This window comes from Globicephala melas, chromosome 12 (assembly GCF_963455315.2).
Source record: "Globicephala melas chromosome 12, mGloMel1.2, whole genome shotgun sequence".
NCBI classification, from domain to species: Eukaryota; Metazoa; Chordata; class Mammalia; order Artiodactyla; family Delphinidae; genus Globicephala; species Globicephala melas.
The window spans coordinates 72,778,487-72,796,999 of record NC_083325.1 but is presented as its reverse complement, the minus strand read 5'-3'; the positions used below and the strand labels follow the sequence as shown (position 1 = coordinate 72,796,999).

At 42.8% G+C, this 18,513-nt stretch overlaps 1 long non-coding RNA gene across 6 annotated transcripts in view; it reads right to left on the bottom strand.

Moving 5' to 3' along the window:
- Window positions 1-18,513, bottom strand: part of LOC115854278 (uncharacterized) — a 395,122-nt gene that overhangs the window by 63,223 nt on the left and 313,386 nt on the right. For all 6 annotated transcript variants that reach the window (XR_011377918.1, XR_011377920.1, XR_011377922.1 and 3 more), the window contains 3 exons: window positions 17,850-18,065; window positions 17,550-17,680; window positions 15,061-15,212 (listed from right to left, as the gene is read on the bottom strand). This is a non-coding gene — a long non-coding RNA (uncharacterized lncRNA). The remainder of the gene's footprint in view (window positions 1-15,060; window positions 15,213-17,549; window positions 17,681-17,849; window positions 18,066-18,513) is intronic.

The following is an 18,513-nucleotide window of genomic DNA, read 5'->3' as shown; positions in this document are numbered from 1 at the left end:
TATCAAAAAGAGGTGATGAAAGGCAACAGAAGGATGCTTGTGGAAACCCTCCCAGTGAGACATAAATAACAGTAATATGGAGGCAGTGGAAGATGCTAATAATTAAGTAGGATCTTTTAAGGTGAATCCTTAAATCCTTCTTCAAATGCCATTCGTTTCTCTATGCTAACAAGGAATACTCTCACAATAAAATCTGGAGACAGGACCTTACTAGTGACACAGAATGAGTCTACAAAATAAGTCAATTAAAAAGAAAGTGTCCTGGGCTTCCCTGGTGGCGCAGTGGTTGAGAGTCCACCTGCTAATGCAGGGGACACGGGTTTGTGCCCCGGTCCGGGAGGATCCCACATGTCGCGGAGCGGCTGGGCCCGTGAGCCATGGCCACTGAGCCTGTGCGTCCGGAGCCTGTTCTCTGCAACAGGAGAGGCCACAACAGTGAGAGGCCCACGTAGAGCAAAAAAAAAAAAAGTGTCCTGGAGGACTTTCCTGGTGGTGCAGTGGTTAAGAATCTGCCTGCCAATGCAGGTGATATAGGTTCTAGCCCTGGTCCAGGAAGATCCCACACGCGCAGAGCAGCTAAGCCAGAGTGCCACAACTACTGAGCCTGCACTCTAGAGCATGTGAGCCACAACTACTGAGCCCATGTGCCACAACTACTGAAGCCCGCGCGCCTAGAGCCTGTGCTCCAAAAAAGAGAAGCCATGGCAATGGGAAGCTTACGCACCACAATGAAAAGCAGCCCCCGCTCGCCGCAACTAGAGAAAGACTGCACGCAGCAACGAAGACCCAACGCAGCCAAAAATAAATTAATTAATTAATTTTTTAAAAAAGAAAGTGTCCTGGAAACGGCAAATATTGTCTGTGAAAATGCAGCCCAACATGTGATTGAAGTTTACTCTCGAGTCAACTGGTGCTCCTCCCACCTACAGGTGGACTTGCAGCCTGTGAGCCAAGGAGCCCTTAAAACCAGCTAATCGGATCCGTCAGTCTTTGGGAGGTTGTCAGTATTTATTTTGAAATCATTTCAGATGTACAGAAAACTTGTAAGAATAATAAAAAGAACTCCAGATACCTTTCTTCCAGATTTCCTACAACTGTTAAATTTTTATCACTTTCTCATATACATATGAATTATTATAATATATAAATTACATACATTCAAATTACACATATAATTAAATATACACATGTATTTGACCAATTGAGAGTAAATTGCTGATTTATGATACCCATTCATCCCTGAAACTTCAGTGTGTATTATTTGGGGGTACTCTTTTACATAACTAGGAGGACATAATCAAAATCAGGAAAATACGATTTAGTATGATCTAATCTGTAGATCTTATTCAAATTTGGCCAATTGTCCCAACAACAACCTTACAGTTTTTAAAAATGAGATTACTAAAAAAGGAAGAGAAATTGAAAGAAAATTTTAGTCCAGGATGCAGTCCAGGATCACACATTGCATTCAGCTGTCCCGTCTCTTTGGTCTCCCTTAATCTGGAACAGTACCTCTGTCTCTTTGTTTTTTCTGACCTTCACTTGTTGAAGAGAACAAGCCAGTTATTTTGTAAAGTAACTTGGTTTTGTCTGGTATTTCCTCATGATTATATTCAGATTACACCGTTTTGACAGAAATGCCGCAGAGGTGATATGTCTTGGCATCAGGAGGCATATGTTCATTTGTCCCATAAATGGAGATAACTCTGATCACTTCACTAAAGTGAGGTCCCTTGTAAAATTACTATTTTTCCCTTTGTAATTCATAAGCGGAGATACTTTGAGATTAAGTAAATATCCTGTTCCTCATCAAATTTTCACCCAACAGTTTCAGCATCTGTTGATGACTCTTGCCTAAATCAATTATTATTGTGATGGTTCCAAATGAGAAGTGATGCCGTGCTCTATAGATGGGGTGACTCAGATCTCTGGGGGATCAGATGGCTTAATTTTTGACTTGGAAAAGAAAGCAGTATCTATTTCTACTACAATCTATAGAAAGTTAAGCTCAACAAAATTGTCCTAGTTTATGGCACTATGGAGAACATAGCATCCATTTTCTGTGCATCAGTAATTCTCAGCAGAAGAGAGAGGTTTTTTGGTTTTTATTGCTTTTGTTTTTGTTTTTGCGGTACGCGGGCCTCTCACTGCTGTGGCCTCTCCCGTTGCGGAGCACAGGCTCCGTACGCGCAGGCTCAGCGGCCATGGCTCACGGGTCCAGCCGCTCCGCGGCATGTGGGATCTTCCCGGACCGGGGCACAAACCCGTGTCCCCTGCATCGGCAGGCGGACTCCCAACCACTGCACCACCAGGGAAGCCCAAGGGAGAGGTTTTTTAATCACTATCAAAAAGGTCACAGGTTTAGAAAAGTTGAGAAATACTGTACTAGATGCTTTTCTTTCAAGAGAAATTAACCTCCAGTTTAGAAAATGGAATGGCTGTTTTTCTCCTAAGTAATTTTGTTTTATTTTATGCAAAAACATTCTGAATTATGTAACCAACCAAGTTTTTCCTTTTGACAATACCTGCTAGAAAACTCAGAACTTAAACGGTGTGTAGTTCATGGTGGTAAGTCTTTTAACTCTGCATTTTAGGGTCTCATTTTTTGATCATTTAATGTTTCCAACTAGTTTTGCTTTCTCCTTTTGCTCTAATTTCTTATTTATGCATCTATTTTATTAGGTATTTTTGGAGCCAAATGGAAACTTTGTGGACTAAGATAGGCATACAAACTAATTAATAAAATAGTCTATAATTTCTTTTTTCATCAGTTGCTCTCTCTCAAATCTCCACATCCAATTTCTTATCACCTGGGGCTATCTTATTTTGTTCCACTTGACATGACATGTTGGAGGAGGGGAGTGTGTGAAAGAACACATGAGAAACTTTAATTCAGTGTCATTGGTTAATTCAGTGACTTTATGCTTTCCAGGGCCCTAAAATAATGAGATTGGTTATTGCTTGTCACTTGGAATGGATCCTTCTTGGTGCAGGGAGAAGAGCACTGAACCAGTCATCAGACGGCCCATCCGTGGTATAATTCTACTTCTGCCACAGATGTGGTAGGACCTTGAATAAACCAATTCCAATATCTGAACTTCAGCATCCTTGGGGAATAACTGGGAATGAAAGTACCTAAACTGCCTATCTCACCAAACTATTGGAAAACTCAATAGGAAAGTGCTTCAAGAACTACAAGATCCAAGAATTCCTTATCATCTGGTAAGAGCATCAGACCATAAACAAGTGAAAAAATATACAAATAACTTAATTTCAGATAATAGTAAATGCCATGAAAACAAAATAGATGAAAAGATTCAAGAAGGAAGGCGGGGAGGGTGATTTGAGACCAGAGGGCCAAAGGAGACCTCTGTAAGGAATGGATATTTAATCAGAGACCTGAATAAGCAGAAGCAGAAAGCTATGCAGAGATGACAAGAGCACATGAAGCGGGGATAAAACCTCGAAGGCAGGAAGCCACTCAGTGGGCTCCAGTAACTGCAAGAAGCCAGTGTGTGTAGGGGGTGCTTACACAGGGTAGGTGTGGCAGAGGCGAAATTGAGGTGGGAGGTGCAGCCTTTGCAAACCAATCTCTCTGCAGCCTCAGCATTAAGAGCATGGGCTCTGCAGTCCACAAACCTGGGTGCACCTCCTGGGTCTGCCTCTCACCATCGTGGTGGAGGTACTTAAGCTCCCCGTGCCACAGCTTTACTGTATATAAAACAGGAAACATAATAGCAGTTTCTTTACAAAATGGTGTGAGAATTAAGTGCGCTGATGCTTAGTACAGTGCTTGGTACAGGTGAGCTCTTAAGAAGCTTATTACTTTCCAGTCTACTCCATCAAAGGAACAACAATGACCCTTAAAGAATAAACCGCACAAGTCAGGGTTCAAGCACATTTGATAAAACTTTTCTCATAGGATAAGCAGTAAACTCCTCAAGGATAGAGAACCTGTCTGCTCCAGCCCCTCAGCACCTAGCACAGAGCTGCACATAGTAGGTGCTCAATAAGATATCTACCCTGAGTAAATATTTGTGAAAGGTGGTTCCTGACAGTAGTAGCAAGCCAGCCATGAAATGCAGGCAGTAAATCCCGCTCCCCTGTGCCCAGCTCTATACAGAATTCACAACAGGCACAACTTGCTTTTAAACTCAAGTTATGTGAAATGTTTTGAGATGGTCCTAACTTATTCGGAGGCATGCTCACCTTAAGTAATGGGCTGTCTCAGGAGTGAGTCCCTGGCTCTGCCATAATAGCTGATTTTTATCAACAATTAGGAAAAGAGGCACTTGTCTGATTACTCGGCCAATTTCTGAGCAAACGGCTCCTCAGCCAACCATTACAAATACGTCCCACCACCACCAGCGTTTCCAAGTTCAGACTTCGCATTCTGGTCATGCTAGGAATGTAATCAACTCCCTCTGTAGAGGTAAGTTAATTATCTCCTTAGGCTGTGAACGAACACACGGGTTTGCTTTCTGACCACGGTGCCTCATGAGAGGGCCCTCCAGAGGAGCCAGAGGGCTTGTCGGCTGCCACCACGGGGCCCCGGATGGCACCCAGGAGCCGTGGTTCAAAACGATCTGGCCTTTATCCCCCAGGTCCCCCATCGCACCTGCTTTAGTGATGCAGCGCTGGACACAGAACTTGACTCTCTCCAGTCTCCTCTGGCCAGCATGGCCGTGCCCTGTTGGCTGGCGCTGGGCTCCTGGAGCTCACCCAGCACCTCCTGCAGCCCCCTCAGCTCCCAGCTCAGGGTGTCCCTCTGGAAGCTGATTCTGAGATAGATAGGGGAGGAAATCAGCTTCTCTGTCCTCCATCACCAGGCTGCCAGGGACAGCAGGACCCAAAGACTCAAACATAAATCACCTACCTATCTCCATGTTTTAAACTTCAGCTTTAATCCAGCTCAGAGTAGGATTAGCTGCCTCAGAGACTGCTAATTGCCAGATGGCCGCTGATAGCCAACCAGGGAAACGTGTGTGTCAGAGCCTGCTGTGAAGCCTTAGAAAGTCAGAACTGGAAAGGATCTGAGCGAGGCAGGACAACCCTTCACTTCTTCATCATCACAATGGGAACAGGGGCAAGGCAGGGAGCTCTCGGATGCACAGTGAGTTAACAGCACGTGCTGGGACCTTCCTCTGGGTTATTTGAATTGAGGGGAGAAAGAGAGATGAGCATTGAGAGATAGCAGCGCATCCCTAGCTGATTATGTCCTGCTGCTCTCAGACAGGGGCAGAAGCAAGAGGAAGGAAAGTTAATTTACTGAATACCTCCTATATTCCAGGTGTGATGTCAGCTCTTTTCATGTGTAACACCTGGGTTCTAATCCCTGTGCTGCCACTGACCCTACATGTCATCTTGGGTAAATCACTTTCCCTGTGGAGGAGTCTTAGTACCTCAAGTGAAGGCTGAGAAGGGTAGAGTGGATTATCTCTAAGACAGTGGTTCTCATTCTTTAATGTGCACCAGAATCCCCTGGAGGGCTTGTTAAGATACGGGTTGCTGGGTCCCACTCTCAGTTTCTGAATCATGGTGCTTGAGAATATGTGTGTCAAACAAGCTCCCCAGTGGTGTGTTGACGGTGTTCATCTATGGACCACACCTAAAGGTGCATCGCTCTAAGATACGACCACCAACTCTAAAGTTAAATAGCATGCGTGAGTTCATGAAAAAGAAACATACATACACACACACACACTCTCTCTCTCTCTCTCTCTCTCTCTCTCTGTTTAAAAAAGAGTAAAAAACAAAAGACCCCAAGCTAGTAAATCAATCCCAGTGGGTCCAAGCCTATAGGTTTCCTTAAACTCTTGAAAACAACTCTAACATGTAGCAAGCCAAATCTGAACTCAAGTTTATGTTGTGTGGCTCAAGTCTTTTCTTTGGAGAGAATAAAGTGCTGCCTTACCCCCAAGAAGCCTATAAGCCTGAATGAAGGGCGTTCATTAACACAGTCACACTCAGATGGAGGCCCAAGTGGCATCCCAGGGAAGCATCTGAATGTCTTTAGTATCTGGTACATCCAGACATTTGCTATGTACCCTACGAGGACTGCAACCAGCAGGGGTACCACTGGGATGCAGAAGATGCAGGAGTGCTCACCATTGCTTCCGTGGTGTGACCAGAGGTCCACACCCCTAAAATCCCCACCCAGAGCACTGCCAACCTCCCAGGACATCAGCAGATTGTTTCTGGGAAATTTCTCAAAACATATATCAACCCAAAGGAAAGCAGAAAAAAAAAAACATATATATTGAAAAACCAGAAAAATACCCAAATGCTCCTAGGAGAATGTTTGACCCTTGACACGCTATACTCATGGGCTGAATATCTAAGATCAAAGCTACCTTGGAAGGGTATTATGGCTTTTACAGAACAACAACAAAAATGGGCAGGAAGAAAGCCCGGGGCAAGAAAGCCAGAGAACTTCCATGGGGCGCCACCTCTCAGGGAAGATATGTCGTGGCTAAAATCCAGGAAAGCTGTCTGATATTGGTGTCATTTTTGGTCTCCGGTCCTTCAGGCTGGTCCACTATCATTGCAGAGAGAATATTTGGCCAACGATGGGAGATGAGAGAAAAGAAAAAGAAATCTCCTTTCCGGAGTCCCCAGTGAGGCACCCAACAAGCTTAACCCCAGGTGGGAGCCGGGTCTCTCACCCAGAGTATCATCTAATGCTTGTCTCCCCAGCCCTTTCCTTCCTACCTTTCAAACAGAAGCACTAAAAGCATTTACACTAAAAAGTAATTCTATATAATTGTTACAAACCAGAATGCAAATGTCATAGATAATCCTTCTGGTAAAATATACACAATGTAAAAAAAAAATCAACTTAACAATCAATCTAACAATTTAACAGAGTACCCATTTATCAACTCAAGCCCAGAGTGAGGACAGAGGGTCGGGTGCAGGGGAAACAGAAGAGTGGAGGGTAGAGGTAAAAATAAGCATCTCTCTTCCTCTTAGACAACAGAGTTAATAGAGATACTCGGCACGGATAATAAGTGACATATAAGATAAAATATTGTTTATTTAATGTAACCATTAATAGAATGTAAAAGGCTTTATATCCCACAGAGACTACCAAAAAAGAAATCAGACCGCATGGAAGAAGCAAGAAAACGGCAAAAAAATCACCACCACCCTTCCAAAAAGGAGGCATAAACAAGAGAAAATAGGAAAATAAGATAGCAGAATGAAGACAAACCATGCTTTCCTAAAAGCCAAACCAAAAGGAAAACACCCACTGCTTCCGACGATCATGTGGTATATTATACCCGTTCCCTCCGGGCCCCTTGGTTGTTTCATTTCTGCATCTCACGGACTTGCCTCCACTTCAACCACTGTGGCCACTGTCACTCATTAGACCCTGTCATTCCCTAAAGTGTCCCCCCTTCAGGAATAACTAAACCAATCACTGTACTCACATCTCCTGACATTTCAACTGCAAAAGGAGAGAGGGCAGGTTCAAGGGAGGGCTTTGGCTTCTTTAGGTTTGTAGTAGGAGAAAATGAGATTTTGTTTAAAAAAAAGAAAGCAAAAGCCAATGAAAAGAGTTACAAAGTAAAAGGACGAACAAACAGGAAAGAAAAGGGAAATCAATATGGCAAGTTTTGAAGATGGCAGTTTTGAGGTAGAGACGGGGTCAGGAAAGGGTGGAGCCACTGGCCTCGGAGTTAATCAAGCCTGCAGTTCCTCAGCCACATATCAAACTATGGAATGAGACTGAAGCAGCATTCAGAGAAAAATTCTGAGCCTCAATTTTATTGCTTCAAAAAAGAATAAAATAGAGAAACTGAGCATCTGCCTCAAGATGTCAGAAGGAGAACATAATGAGAAAAGTTTTTATAAGAATGTAATAGAGATAATATTACAAATTATGGTTTTTAGAAAGAAATCTACAGAAATGGAAAAGTAATTCCAACTGTTGACTTTAAAGAAACAGAAAAATATATAGTGGGTGCAATTAAGGGGAAAAAGGTTAGGAATAAACATGGCATTTAACCGTAAGTATGAAGTTTACTTTTTTAAAAGGTAAATGAGTACTATGTCAGCCCTGCTAGTATATTTGAAAATCACTAGGAAAAGGGTTTCTAGAAAATCTGTAAACACCAAAATTGATTCATTAAACAAACAGCCCAAGTAGTTCAATAATTATAGGCAAATCTTAAAGAGTTCAACAGACTATACACATATAGACTATATATGTACTACACACATACATATAAAGCAAGCTGTACTCAGATGAAACTTTCATGTTCTCAGGGGAAAGATAATCTTAATGGTACCCAGACCCACAATCCCTTATTTATAGTTCTAAACTTCCAAACGCTTTGTAGTTTATTTTATAAAGTGTTTGAAGACAAAACCTGACTGAAACTCATTTAACATTAAATTTGATCTGAATTCATATATATATATTATTATTATTTTCATGTCATGGCATGAAATAGTAACATGTTTATTATGCCCTGCTGCCCCACATCCCACTAGGTGAGATATGTAATATTGGTTTGGCCAAAAAGTTCGTTCAGCTTTTCCATAACATCTTATGGGGTTTTTGTTTTTTAGAAGATTTTTAATCACAGTTTCAATTCTGGTGCTTGTGATTGGTCTGTTCATATTTTCTATTTCTTCCTGATTCAGTCTTGGCAGGTTGTGCATTTCTAAGAATTTGTCCGTTTCTTCCAGGTTGTCCACTTTATTGGCATAGAGTTGCTTGTAGTAATCTCTAATGATCTTTTGTATTTCTGCAGTGTCAGTTGTTACTTCTCCTTTTTCATTTCTATTTCTATTGATTTGAGTCTTCTCCCTTTTTTTCTTGATGAGTCTGGCTAATGTTTTATCAATTTTGTTTATCTTCTCAAAGAACCAGCTTTTAGTTTTATTGATCTTTGCTATTGTTTCCTTCATTTCTTTTTCATTTATTTCTGATCTGATCTTTATGATTTCCTTCCTTCTGCTAACTTTGGGGTTTTTTTTGTTCTTTCTCTAATTGCTTTAGGTGCAAGGTTAGGTTGTTTATTCAACATGTTTCCTGTTTCTTAAGGTAGGATTGTATTGCTATAAACTTCCCTCTTAGAACTGCTTTTGCTGCATCCCATAGGTTTTGGGTCGTCATGTCTTCATTGTCATTTGTTTCTAGGTATTTTTTGATTTCCTCTTTGATTTCTTCAGTGATCACTTCGTTATTAAGTAGTGTATTGTTTAGCCTCCATGTGTTTGTATTTTTTACAGATCTTTTCCTGTAATTGATATCTAGTCTCATAGCGTTGTGGTTGGAAAAGATAGCTCATATGATTTCAATTTTCTTAAATTTACCAAGGCTTGATTTGTGACCCAAGATATGATCTATCCTGGAGAATATTCCATGAGCACTTGAGGAAAATGTGTATTCTGTTGTTTTTGGATGGAATGTCCTATAAATATCAATTAAGTCCATCTTGTTTAATGTGTCCTTATTTATTTTCCTTATTTATTTTCATTTTGGATGATCTGTCCATTGGTGAAAGTGGGGTGTTAAAGTCCCCTACTATTACTGTGCTACTGTTGATTTCCCCTTTTTATGGCTGTTAGTATTTGCCTTATATATTGAGGTGGTCCTATGTTGGGTGCATAAATATTTACAATTGTTATGTCTTCTTGGATCGATCCCTTGATCATTATGTAGTGTCCTTCTTTGTCTCTTGTAATAGTCTTTGTTTTAAAGTCTATTTTGTCTGATATATGAGAATTGCTACTCCAGCTTTCTTTTGATTTCCATTTGCATGGAATATCTTTTTCCATCCCCTCACTTTCAGTCTGTATGTGTCCCTAGGTCTGAAATGGGTCTCTTGTAGACAGCATATATATGGGTCTTGTTTTTGTATCCATTCAGCCAGTCTGTGTCTTTTGATGGGAGCATTTAATCCATTTACATTTAAGGTAATTATCGATATGTATGTTCCTATTTTCTTAATTGTTTTGGGTTTGTTATTGTAGGTCTTTTCCTTCTCTTGTGTTTCTTGCATAGAGAAGTTCCTTTAGCAGTTGTTGTAAAGCTGGTTTGGTGGTGCTGAACTCTCTCAGCTTTCCCTTGTCTGTAGAGGTTTTAATTTCTCCATCAAATCTGAATGAGATCCTTGCTGGGTAGAGTAATCTTGGTTGTAGGTTCTTCTCCTTCATCACTTTAAATATGTCCTGCCACTCCCTTCTGGCTTGTAGAGTTTCTGCTGAAAGATCAGCTGTTAACCTTATGGGGATTCCCTTGTGTGTTATTTGTTGTTTTTCCCTTGCTGCTTTTAATATGTTTACTTTGCATTTAATTTTTGATAGTTTGATTAATATGTGTCTTGGTGTGTTTCTCCTTGGATTTATCCTGTATGGGACTCTCTGTGCTTCCTGGACTTGATTAACTATTTCCTTTCCCATATTAGGGAAGTTTTCAACTATAATCTCTTCAAATATTTTCTCAGTCCCTTTCTTTTTCTCTTCTTCTTCTGGAACCCCTATAATTTGAATTTTGGTGCATTTAATGTTGTCCCAGAGGTCTCTGAGACTGTCTTGAGTTCTTTTCATTCTTTTTTCTTTATTCTGCTCTGCAGTAGTTATTTCCACTATTTTATCTTCCAGGTCACTTATCCATTTTTCTGCCTCAGTTATTCTGCTATTGATCCCTTCTAGAGTATTTTTAATTTCATTTATTGTGTTGTTCATCATTGTTTGTTTCCTCTTTAGTTCTTCTAGGTCCTTGTTAAATGTTTCTTGCATTTTCTCTATTCTATTTCCAAGATTTTAGATCATCTTTACTATCATTATTCTGAATTCTTTTTCAGGTAGACTGCCTATTTCCTCTTCATTTGTTAGGTCTGGTGGGTTTTTTATCTTGCTCCTTCATCTGCTGTGTGTTTTTCTGTCTTCTCATTTTGCTTATCTTACTGTGTTTGGGGTCTCCTTTTTGCAGGCTGCAGGTTCATAGTTCCCATTGTTTTTGGTGTCTGTCCCCAGTGGCTAAAGTTGGTTCAGTGGGTTGTGTAGGCTTCCTGGTGGAGGGGACTAGTGCCTGTGTTCTGGTGGATGAGGCTGGATCTTGTCTTTCTGGTGGGCAGGTCCATGTCTGGTGGTGTGTTTTGGGGTGTCTGTGGCCTTATTATGATTTTAGGCAGCCTCTCTGCTAATGGGTGGGGCTGTGTTCCTGTCTTGCTAGTTGTTTGGCATAGGGTGTCCAGCACCGTAGCTTGATGGTCATTGAGTGAAGCTGGGTGTTGAGATGGAGATCTCTGGGAGATTTTCGCCATTTGATATTATGTGGAGCTGGGAGGTCTCTTGTGGACCAGTGTCCTGAAGTTGGCTCCTCTATGTCAGAGGCACAGCACTGACTCCTGGCTGCAGCACCAAGAGCCTTTCATCCACACAGCTCAGAATAAAAGGGAGAAAAGGTAGAAAGAAAGAAAGAAACAGAATAAAATAAAATAAAAAAGTAAAATAAAATAAAATACAGTTATTAAAATAAAAACTAATTATTAAGAAAAATAGTTTTTAAATCAAACAAACAAAAAAAAAACAGACGGACAGAACCCTAGGACAAATGGTGAAAGCAAAGCTATACAGACAAAATCTCACACAGAAGCATACACATACACACTCACAAAAAGAGGAAAAGGGGAAAGCATAATATATCTTGCTCGCAAAGTCCACCTCCTCAGTTTAGGATGATTCATTGTCTATTCAGGTATTCCACAGATGCAGGGTACATCAAGTTGATTGTGGAGATTTAATCCGCTGCTCCTGAGTCTGCTGGGAGAAATTTCCCTTTCTCTTCTTTGTTCGCACAGCTCCCGGGGTTCAGCTTTGGATTTGGCCGCGCCTCTGTGTGTAGGTCGCCGGAGGGCGTCTGTTCTTCGCTCAGACAGGACGGGGTTAAAGGAGCAGCTGATTCGGGGGCTCTGGCTCACTCAGGCATGGGGGAGGGAGGGGTACGGATGCAGGGCAAGCCTGCGACGGCAGAGGCCGGCGTGACGTTGCACCAGCCTGAGGCGTGCTATGCATTCTCCCGGGGAAGTTGTCCCTGGATCCCGGGACCCTGGCAATGGCGGGCTGCACAGGGTCCCGGGAGGGGAGGTATGGATAGTGACCTGTGCTCGCACACAGGCTTCTTGGTGGCGGCAGCAGCAGCCTTAAGGTCTCATGCCCATCTCTGGGGTCCACACCTTTAGCCGCAGCTCGCGGCTGGAGCTCCTTTAAGTGGCGCTCTTAATCCCCTCTCCTCGCGCACCAGGAAACAAAGAGGCAAGAAAAAGTCTCTTGTCTCTTCGGCAGCTCCAGACTTTTTCCCGGACTCCCTCCCAGCTAGCTGTGGCGCACTAACCCCCTTCAGGCTGTGTTCACGCCGCCAACTCCAGTCCTCTCCCTGCGATCTAAGCTCCGAAGCCCAAGCCTCAGTTCCCAGCCCCCGCCCACCCCGGCGGGTGAGCAGACAAGCCTCTCGGCCTGGTGAGTGCTGGTCGGCACCGATCCTCTGTGCAGGAATCTCTCTGCTTTGCCCTCCGCACCCCTGTTGCTGCGCTCTCCTCCGCGGCTCCGAAGTTCCCCCCTCCACCACCCACAGTCTCTGCCCGCGAAGGGCCTTCCTAGTGTGTGGAAACCTTTCCTCCTTCACAGCTCTCTCCCACTGGTGCAGGTCCCGTCCCTATTCTTTTGTCTCTGTTTATTCTTTTTTCTTTTGCCCTACCCAGGTACGTGGGGAGTTTCTTGCCTTTTGGGAGGTCTGAGGTCTTCTGCCAGCATTCAGTAGGTGTTCTGTAGGAGTTGTTCCACGTGTAGATGTATTTCTGATGTGTCTGTGGGGAGGAAGGTGATCTCCGTGTCTTACTCTTCCGCCATCTTCCCCCCTCCTCGGAGATAGGGTCTTTAAAGAGGTAATTAAGTTACAATACGGTTGCAGGTGTGGGCCCTGATCCAATATGACTGGTGTCCTGATAAGTATAAGATGAGGAAATTTGGACACAAACACACAGAGGAAAGACCATGTGAGGACACAGTGAGGAAGTCGCTATCTACTAGCCAAGGAGAGAGGTCTCAGAAGAAGTGAACTCTGCCATCACCTTGACCTGGGACTTCTAAATCTCCAGAAATATGATAAAATAAATTTCTGTTGCTTAATCCACCGAGACTGTGTAACTTGTTGTCGCAGCCCTAGCAAACTAATACAGGCACATTTAATATTCAAGTTTGAATAGTTACTAAGTATTCATTCCACCATTATAAAAACATCTCTTTTCCTTCTCTCTGGGCACTACTTTCATGAAAATTCCAAGAATCATAAGGACACCTACTCTGTGCAAATAGTCAGTCCTGGTGACCAGTTTTACAGAAAAAAGTGCTAGAAAATCTGACCAGTCCACCAGAGGGCCAAGTGTACTGCTACTATGATTCTTGGACCACACACACGGTATTTGCTGAAAGCACGTGACTCAGAAACGGGGTCATCCTTGTCCATGGATCAGAGCTTATCAATGGTCCAGACACCAGCACCAGGTGGCCCACGCTCCCAGGCCATTGTCACCAGCATTGGGGTGCTTGAGGCATACACCACCCAGGCTAGTCCCATAGGACTTCTCAGGATACAGAGAAGGAGGAGGACACGGCTCCCTCCCTGTATTATGCCTGCATACGGTGGTTCGACATCATTCAATGTCTCAGCTCCCAATGCTGCCATTCCTTTACACAGCACTTTCCTCATGCACTCAGCCATTTTCCCTAAGGCACGTGCACTGGGCCCAGGTGACTGAGTCCAGGAGGCTCCAGACTCAGCCACACACCCTGACCTGCATCCTGCCCCACACACTCAACTTCCTGGCCCTCAGGAGAAAAAGCAGCCCTTCCTTCACTCAGTCCAGAGCGTGCCTATGCCTGCCTAGTATTATTAGTCATACTATTTTCAAGGGGGAATCTCACCTTGTGAAATGAAACGTGACCTGGTGAAATGAAATAAAAGCAAACCAAATCCTGCCAAGTAAAAAGAGGTGTGTTCCATAACTAAGTAAAATTATTTCAGGAATGCAGAGACAGATAAATATTAGGGGAAATTTTTAAATGACATATCACTAAGTCAAAGGGGAAAAAAAAATCTTCTTAAAAGATGAGGAGGTGACTTCAATAGCATTTCTAATTTATAACACTAACCACCACAACAAAAACATTTTATAAACTAGGAATGGAAGATTGCTCCTTGATATGATAAAAAATCAAAATTGTCCCAAGCCAAATGGCAGTAATAGCTAGTTAAAAGTAAGTGATGTTTCCACTTAACAAAATAATAAGACAAGGCTACTTGCAATCATGGTCATTGTTTATAGTATTCTAGAAGTTCTAGACCTGTACTGTCCAAAATGACAGCCACTAGCCACATGTGGTTACTGAGCACTTGAAATAGGGCTCATCTGAATTGAGGTGTGCTGTACCAGATTTTGAACACTTAGTATTTTTTTTAAAAAGAGTGTAAAATACCTAATTTTTAATTTTTGTATTGATTTAGGTTGAAATTTTATTCTGGGTATATGGGGTTAAATAATAATATATTATTGAATGAATTTCATGTTTCCTTTTACTTTCTTTTACCGTAGCTACTAGAACATTTTAAACTACATATATGAATGGCATTATACTTCCATATTTCAGTGCTCTTCTAGACAGTGTAATAAGGTAAAAGAAAAGAAAAAATCTTTAGCCACAAGAAATAAGAAGGTGCAATTATTACTGTTTGAGGATTAGATGACTGGGTAGATGAGAAGTTATTACACATTTTAAAAAATAATTATTTAGAAATTAATGACTACTTTCTATGCCAGCATTAGACAGTTAGAGAATATAATGGAAAAATGAATCTCAAATGTCCACAAAATATATAATATACTCAAGAATAAATTATACGTAAAATGTAAGACATTTTTATAAATAAATAGTTTAAAATGGCTTTAGTTTCTCCTTTGCAACTGTTTAGGGAAGAAGTAAAGATGTTCTCAGAGAACACTAGTTTGAACTGAGGCCCCCAACTGAGCAAACAGCCGTACTCACCTGACTGCCAGTCTGTAGTGGCTGCTGAGGACCAAATATCCATGTCCATCAAATACTGTAGAACTCACAGCATACAAGTTCAGCAATGACCTTGTTTCTGGCTCCATCTTAGGTTTCCTATCCTGATGTTTCTTTGCTTAATCATCCAAGCACTGCATTATAAAACATGATACATGCATCAGCCATAATTATACACTGACTTCATGGTTTGTTTTTTCTCCTATTCCTTTAACTTTTTAATGTAGGGCTGGCTGGTCCTTCCCCTTCTCTCAAATGATATTTCTTAGTCATCTTGTATCACTTCTTCAGGGACAACCATAGTCTCTGTTTCTGCACCTCTGCCTTTTCATCTGAACAGATACCCCCTTTTCATTAGAGGCATTTGAAAATGCAACTCTTAGGACTCAATCTTGACAAATATTGCAGAGACAGAGGGACATTTTAACCTTTGACTTGTCAAGGGTAGTCACATCTACACTGAGGCTTAGTAAGGATGTGAGAACATTCCTTACTAAATAAATCTTTTTCTGTAACTTTGGATGTTAACTTTAATGTCATTTAATATAGGAGGAAATTTGTATATGATTTCTCTGAATCCTTAATAGCCTAGGTTTAATAGACTGGAAAGGCAGGGCAGGGAGTCACATATCCTTGGCAGAGGATACAGGACTGTTTGGAGAAAACCTGAGAAAAACCCTGAGAGCCTCCAGGACCCAGTACCTTTGCAATCTGTCTGGTTTATTATCCTGGCCTGGAGCTTGGGACCTCTTACCTCCCAGGTAAAAGACTCCTTTTGGCCCCGGGGACAAGGACAATAGCCCCCCAGAAGCCCAAGGGACAATTTACAAAGGCCCAGGGCTTACAGAGCCTTGCAGTGTCTCTCCACTCCAGACATGAAATAGGGCTTCTGATCCAAGGGCCATCCCAGGGAACTACTGGGAAGACATGAGGATCTAGGCTGACAGGGGAAGTGTGCCATTTCTTAAGGCAAAAAGCAGTGGAGAAGAAGCAAATATGGAGGATAAGGAGTTGAGTTTGGGACATTTTTTTTTACTTATTTTTGGCTGCATTGGGTCTTCGTTGCTGCACATGGGCTTTCTCTGGTTGTGGCAAGCAGGGGCTACTCTTCATTGCAGTGCATGGCCTTCTCTTTGAGGTAGCTTCTCTTGTTGCAGAGTACGGGCTCTAGGGTACACGGGCTTCAGTAGTTGCAGCACACGGGCTCAGTAGTTGTGGCGCACAAGCTTAGTTGCTCCGCGGCATGTGGGATCTTCTGGGACCAGGGCTCGAAACTGTGTCCCCTGCATTGGCAGGTGGATTCTTAACCACTGAGCCACCAGGGAAGCCCGAGTTTGGGACATTTTTATGTTGACGTAGAACTACCAAGCGAAGATATATTAGTAGGCATTAGGATCTGGAATTCAGGAAAGACATTAGCCTACAGACGCAGATGTTAACAACTAAAAACGTAAGTCCAGTGGTATTTGATATTTCTCTCCAGGAAATCATCGAGTTTTTCATTTTCAGGAGCACACAGAGGACATGTCTTGGATGACACAGAGGAGATTTTAGAGGAACAGCACTGAACCTCTCTTACGATGCAGGTGGCCAGGAACTTCTGAGTGTTATGTGTCCATTTTCAACTACTGCATAACAAATTATCAGACTTAGCAACCGTGAACAATACACATTTATTATCTGACTATTGCTGTGGGTCAGAGTCTGCGTGTGGCTTAGCTGGGTCCTCTGTTCAGGGTCTCATAAGGCTGCAGTTGAGGTTTTAGCCAGGCTGTGTTCTCATCCAGAAGCTTGAATGGGGAAGAACCTGACTCCAAGCTCACTCAGGTTACCGGAAGAATTTATTTCCTTGTGGCTGTAGGACTGAGGGCCCCAGCTTTTGCTGGCTAATGGTTGGAGGCTGCCCTCAGCTCCTAGACGTCACCCACCATTCAGAGAGGCCCACGTGGACTTCCCCAAAATGGCCACTTACTTCATCAAAACAGTGAATGAATTCGCTAGTAAGACAAAGCCTCATATAATGCAATGTAATCATAGGAGTGACATCCGTCACTTTTGCCATATTCGGTTGGTTAGAAGCAAGTCAGGTCCCCCTATACACACTCAAGAGGAAGGTATTATACAGGACACAAACAGGAGATCAGGACCATGGAGGGTCAACTACCTCAGAATCTGTCTGCCACATGCTGCATGGATGGGAGAGGCATTGAAACAGAGCTGAAAAGCCATCTCCAAGGAGCAAACATATAGCAGTGGGAGGCACAAGAACATTCACCACATATTCTGCCATAGGCCACATAAAAGGTGCAAAAGACCACAAATTTAGGCAGCTGCACATATCAACCACTGATTAAATACATTCATTGACATATTCTGTTACGAGGGTACCTATGCTATACTTCAGAAGGTTGAGAGCGAGAGAGGGGGGAAGCAAACAAGCTAGGCTGACGATAACCCTCAAAATGTATTACCTGGGATATTCTGGAGAGATTTGATCGGCATAGGCATCTGAACATTGAATGGGCATGGTGATCGGTCAAAGAATATCTTGGTTGATTTATTTCTCCATCTTCCCACTAGGAAGAACGGAGTTGATGCAACTCTAGAAAGAGGAAATATTTGAAAACTTCTATAACTCAGTAATCAAAACCTACATGAAATAATAGATATATGCCAGGTGCTAAGCAGTTCATCAACAACCTGTGTCTAACTGCTCAACACAGGAAGCTCTGGCCTGGGTTGTTGCTCCTGTGCCCTAACTAGCCTCTCACCTCAGCACCTGCCCTGGAAGAGCTGGCCAAGACTCTCCAAAGCTGCCAACATGAGGGGGTGTGCAGTTTCATCTCCATCTTTTCTCCACCAGAAGCACACCCATGACACTGCCATCTGCTCAGCAACATGGCATCCCAGGCACCAGGGACCCCGTTCGGGACGTGAAACTGGGTACAGGGCCATTTCCTCTTGACACCTCAGAACTCATCTCCCTCCTGAAACAAGGACAGACATGCCCGATTTATCAGGGACCCAGCGAGCATGGAGGCAAATCTTTGTTCTCAGTAATTCTGAGACTTCAAGGATATTTGGTAGCAACCGAACCTAGCCTGCCTGAGCAACTGTTTCTGCAACACCAAACTCCATGAGGTTGTTAATGGTGAGAAGCGACTCTTGCTTCATCACAAACCAGCAAGAGGACGTGCCCATTTCTGCTTGTCCAAAGAAACAAGCATGTCAGGAAATAACAGCTCTCCCAAAAGGGCAGATGGGCAGCTTCTCCACCCCGCCCCTCCCTTTCCGACCCCATCACAGACAGGAGAAAACATTCAACCAGCCAGGCCAGGGGAGGTGATACATGGAGGAGAGATGGATAAAAATTTCATTTCAGGCTTTGAAGGTGTACCCTTTGGATGCTCCTTGTCCCATTGTTTTGTTTGTTTA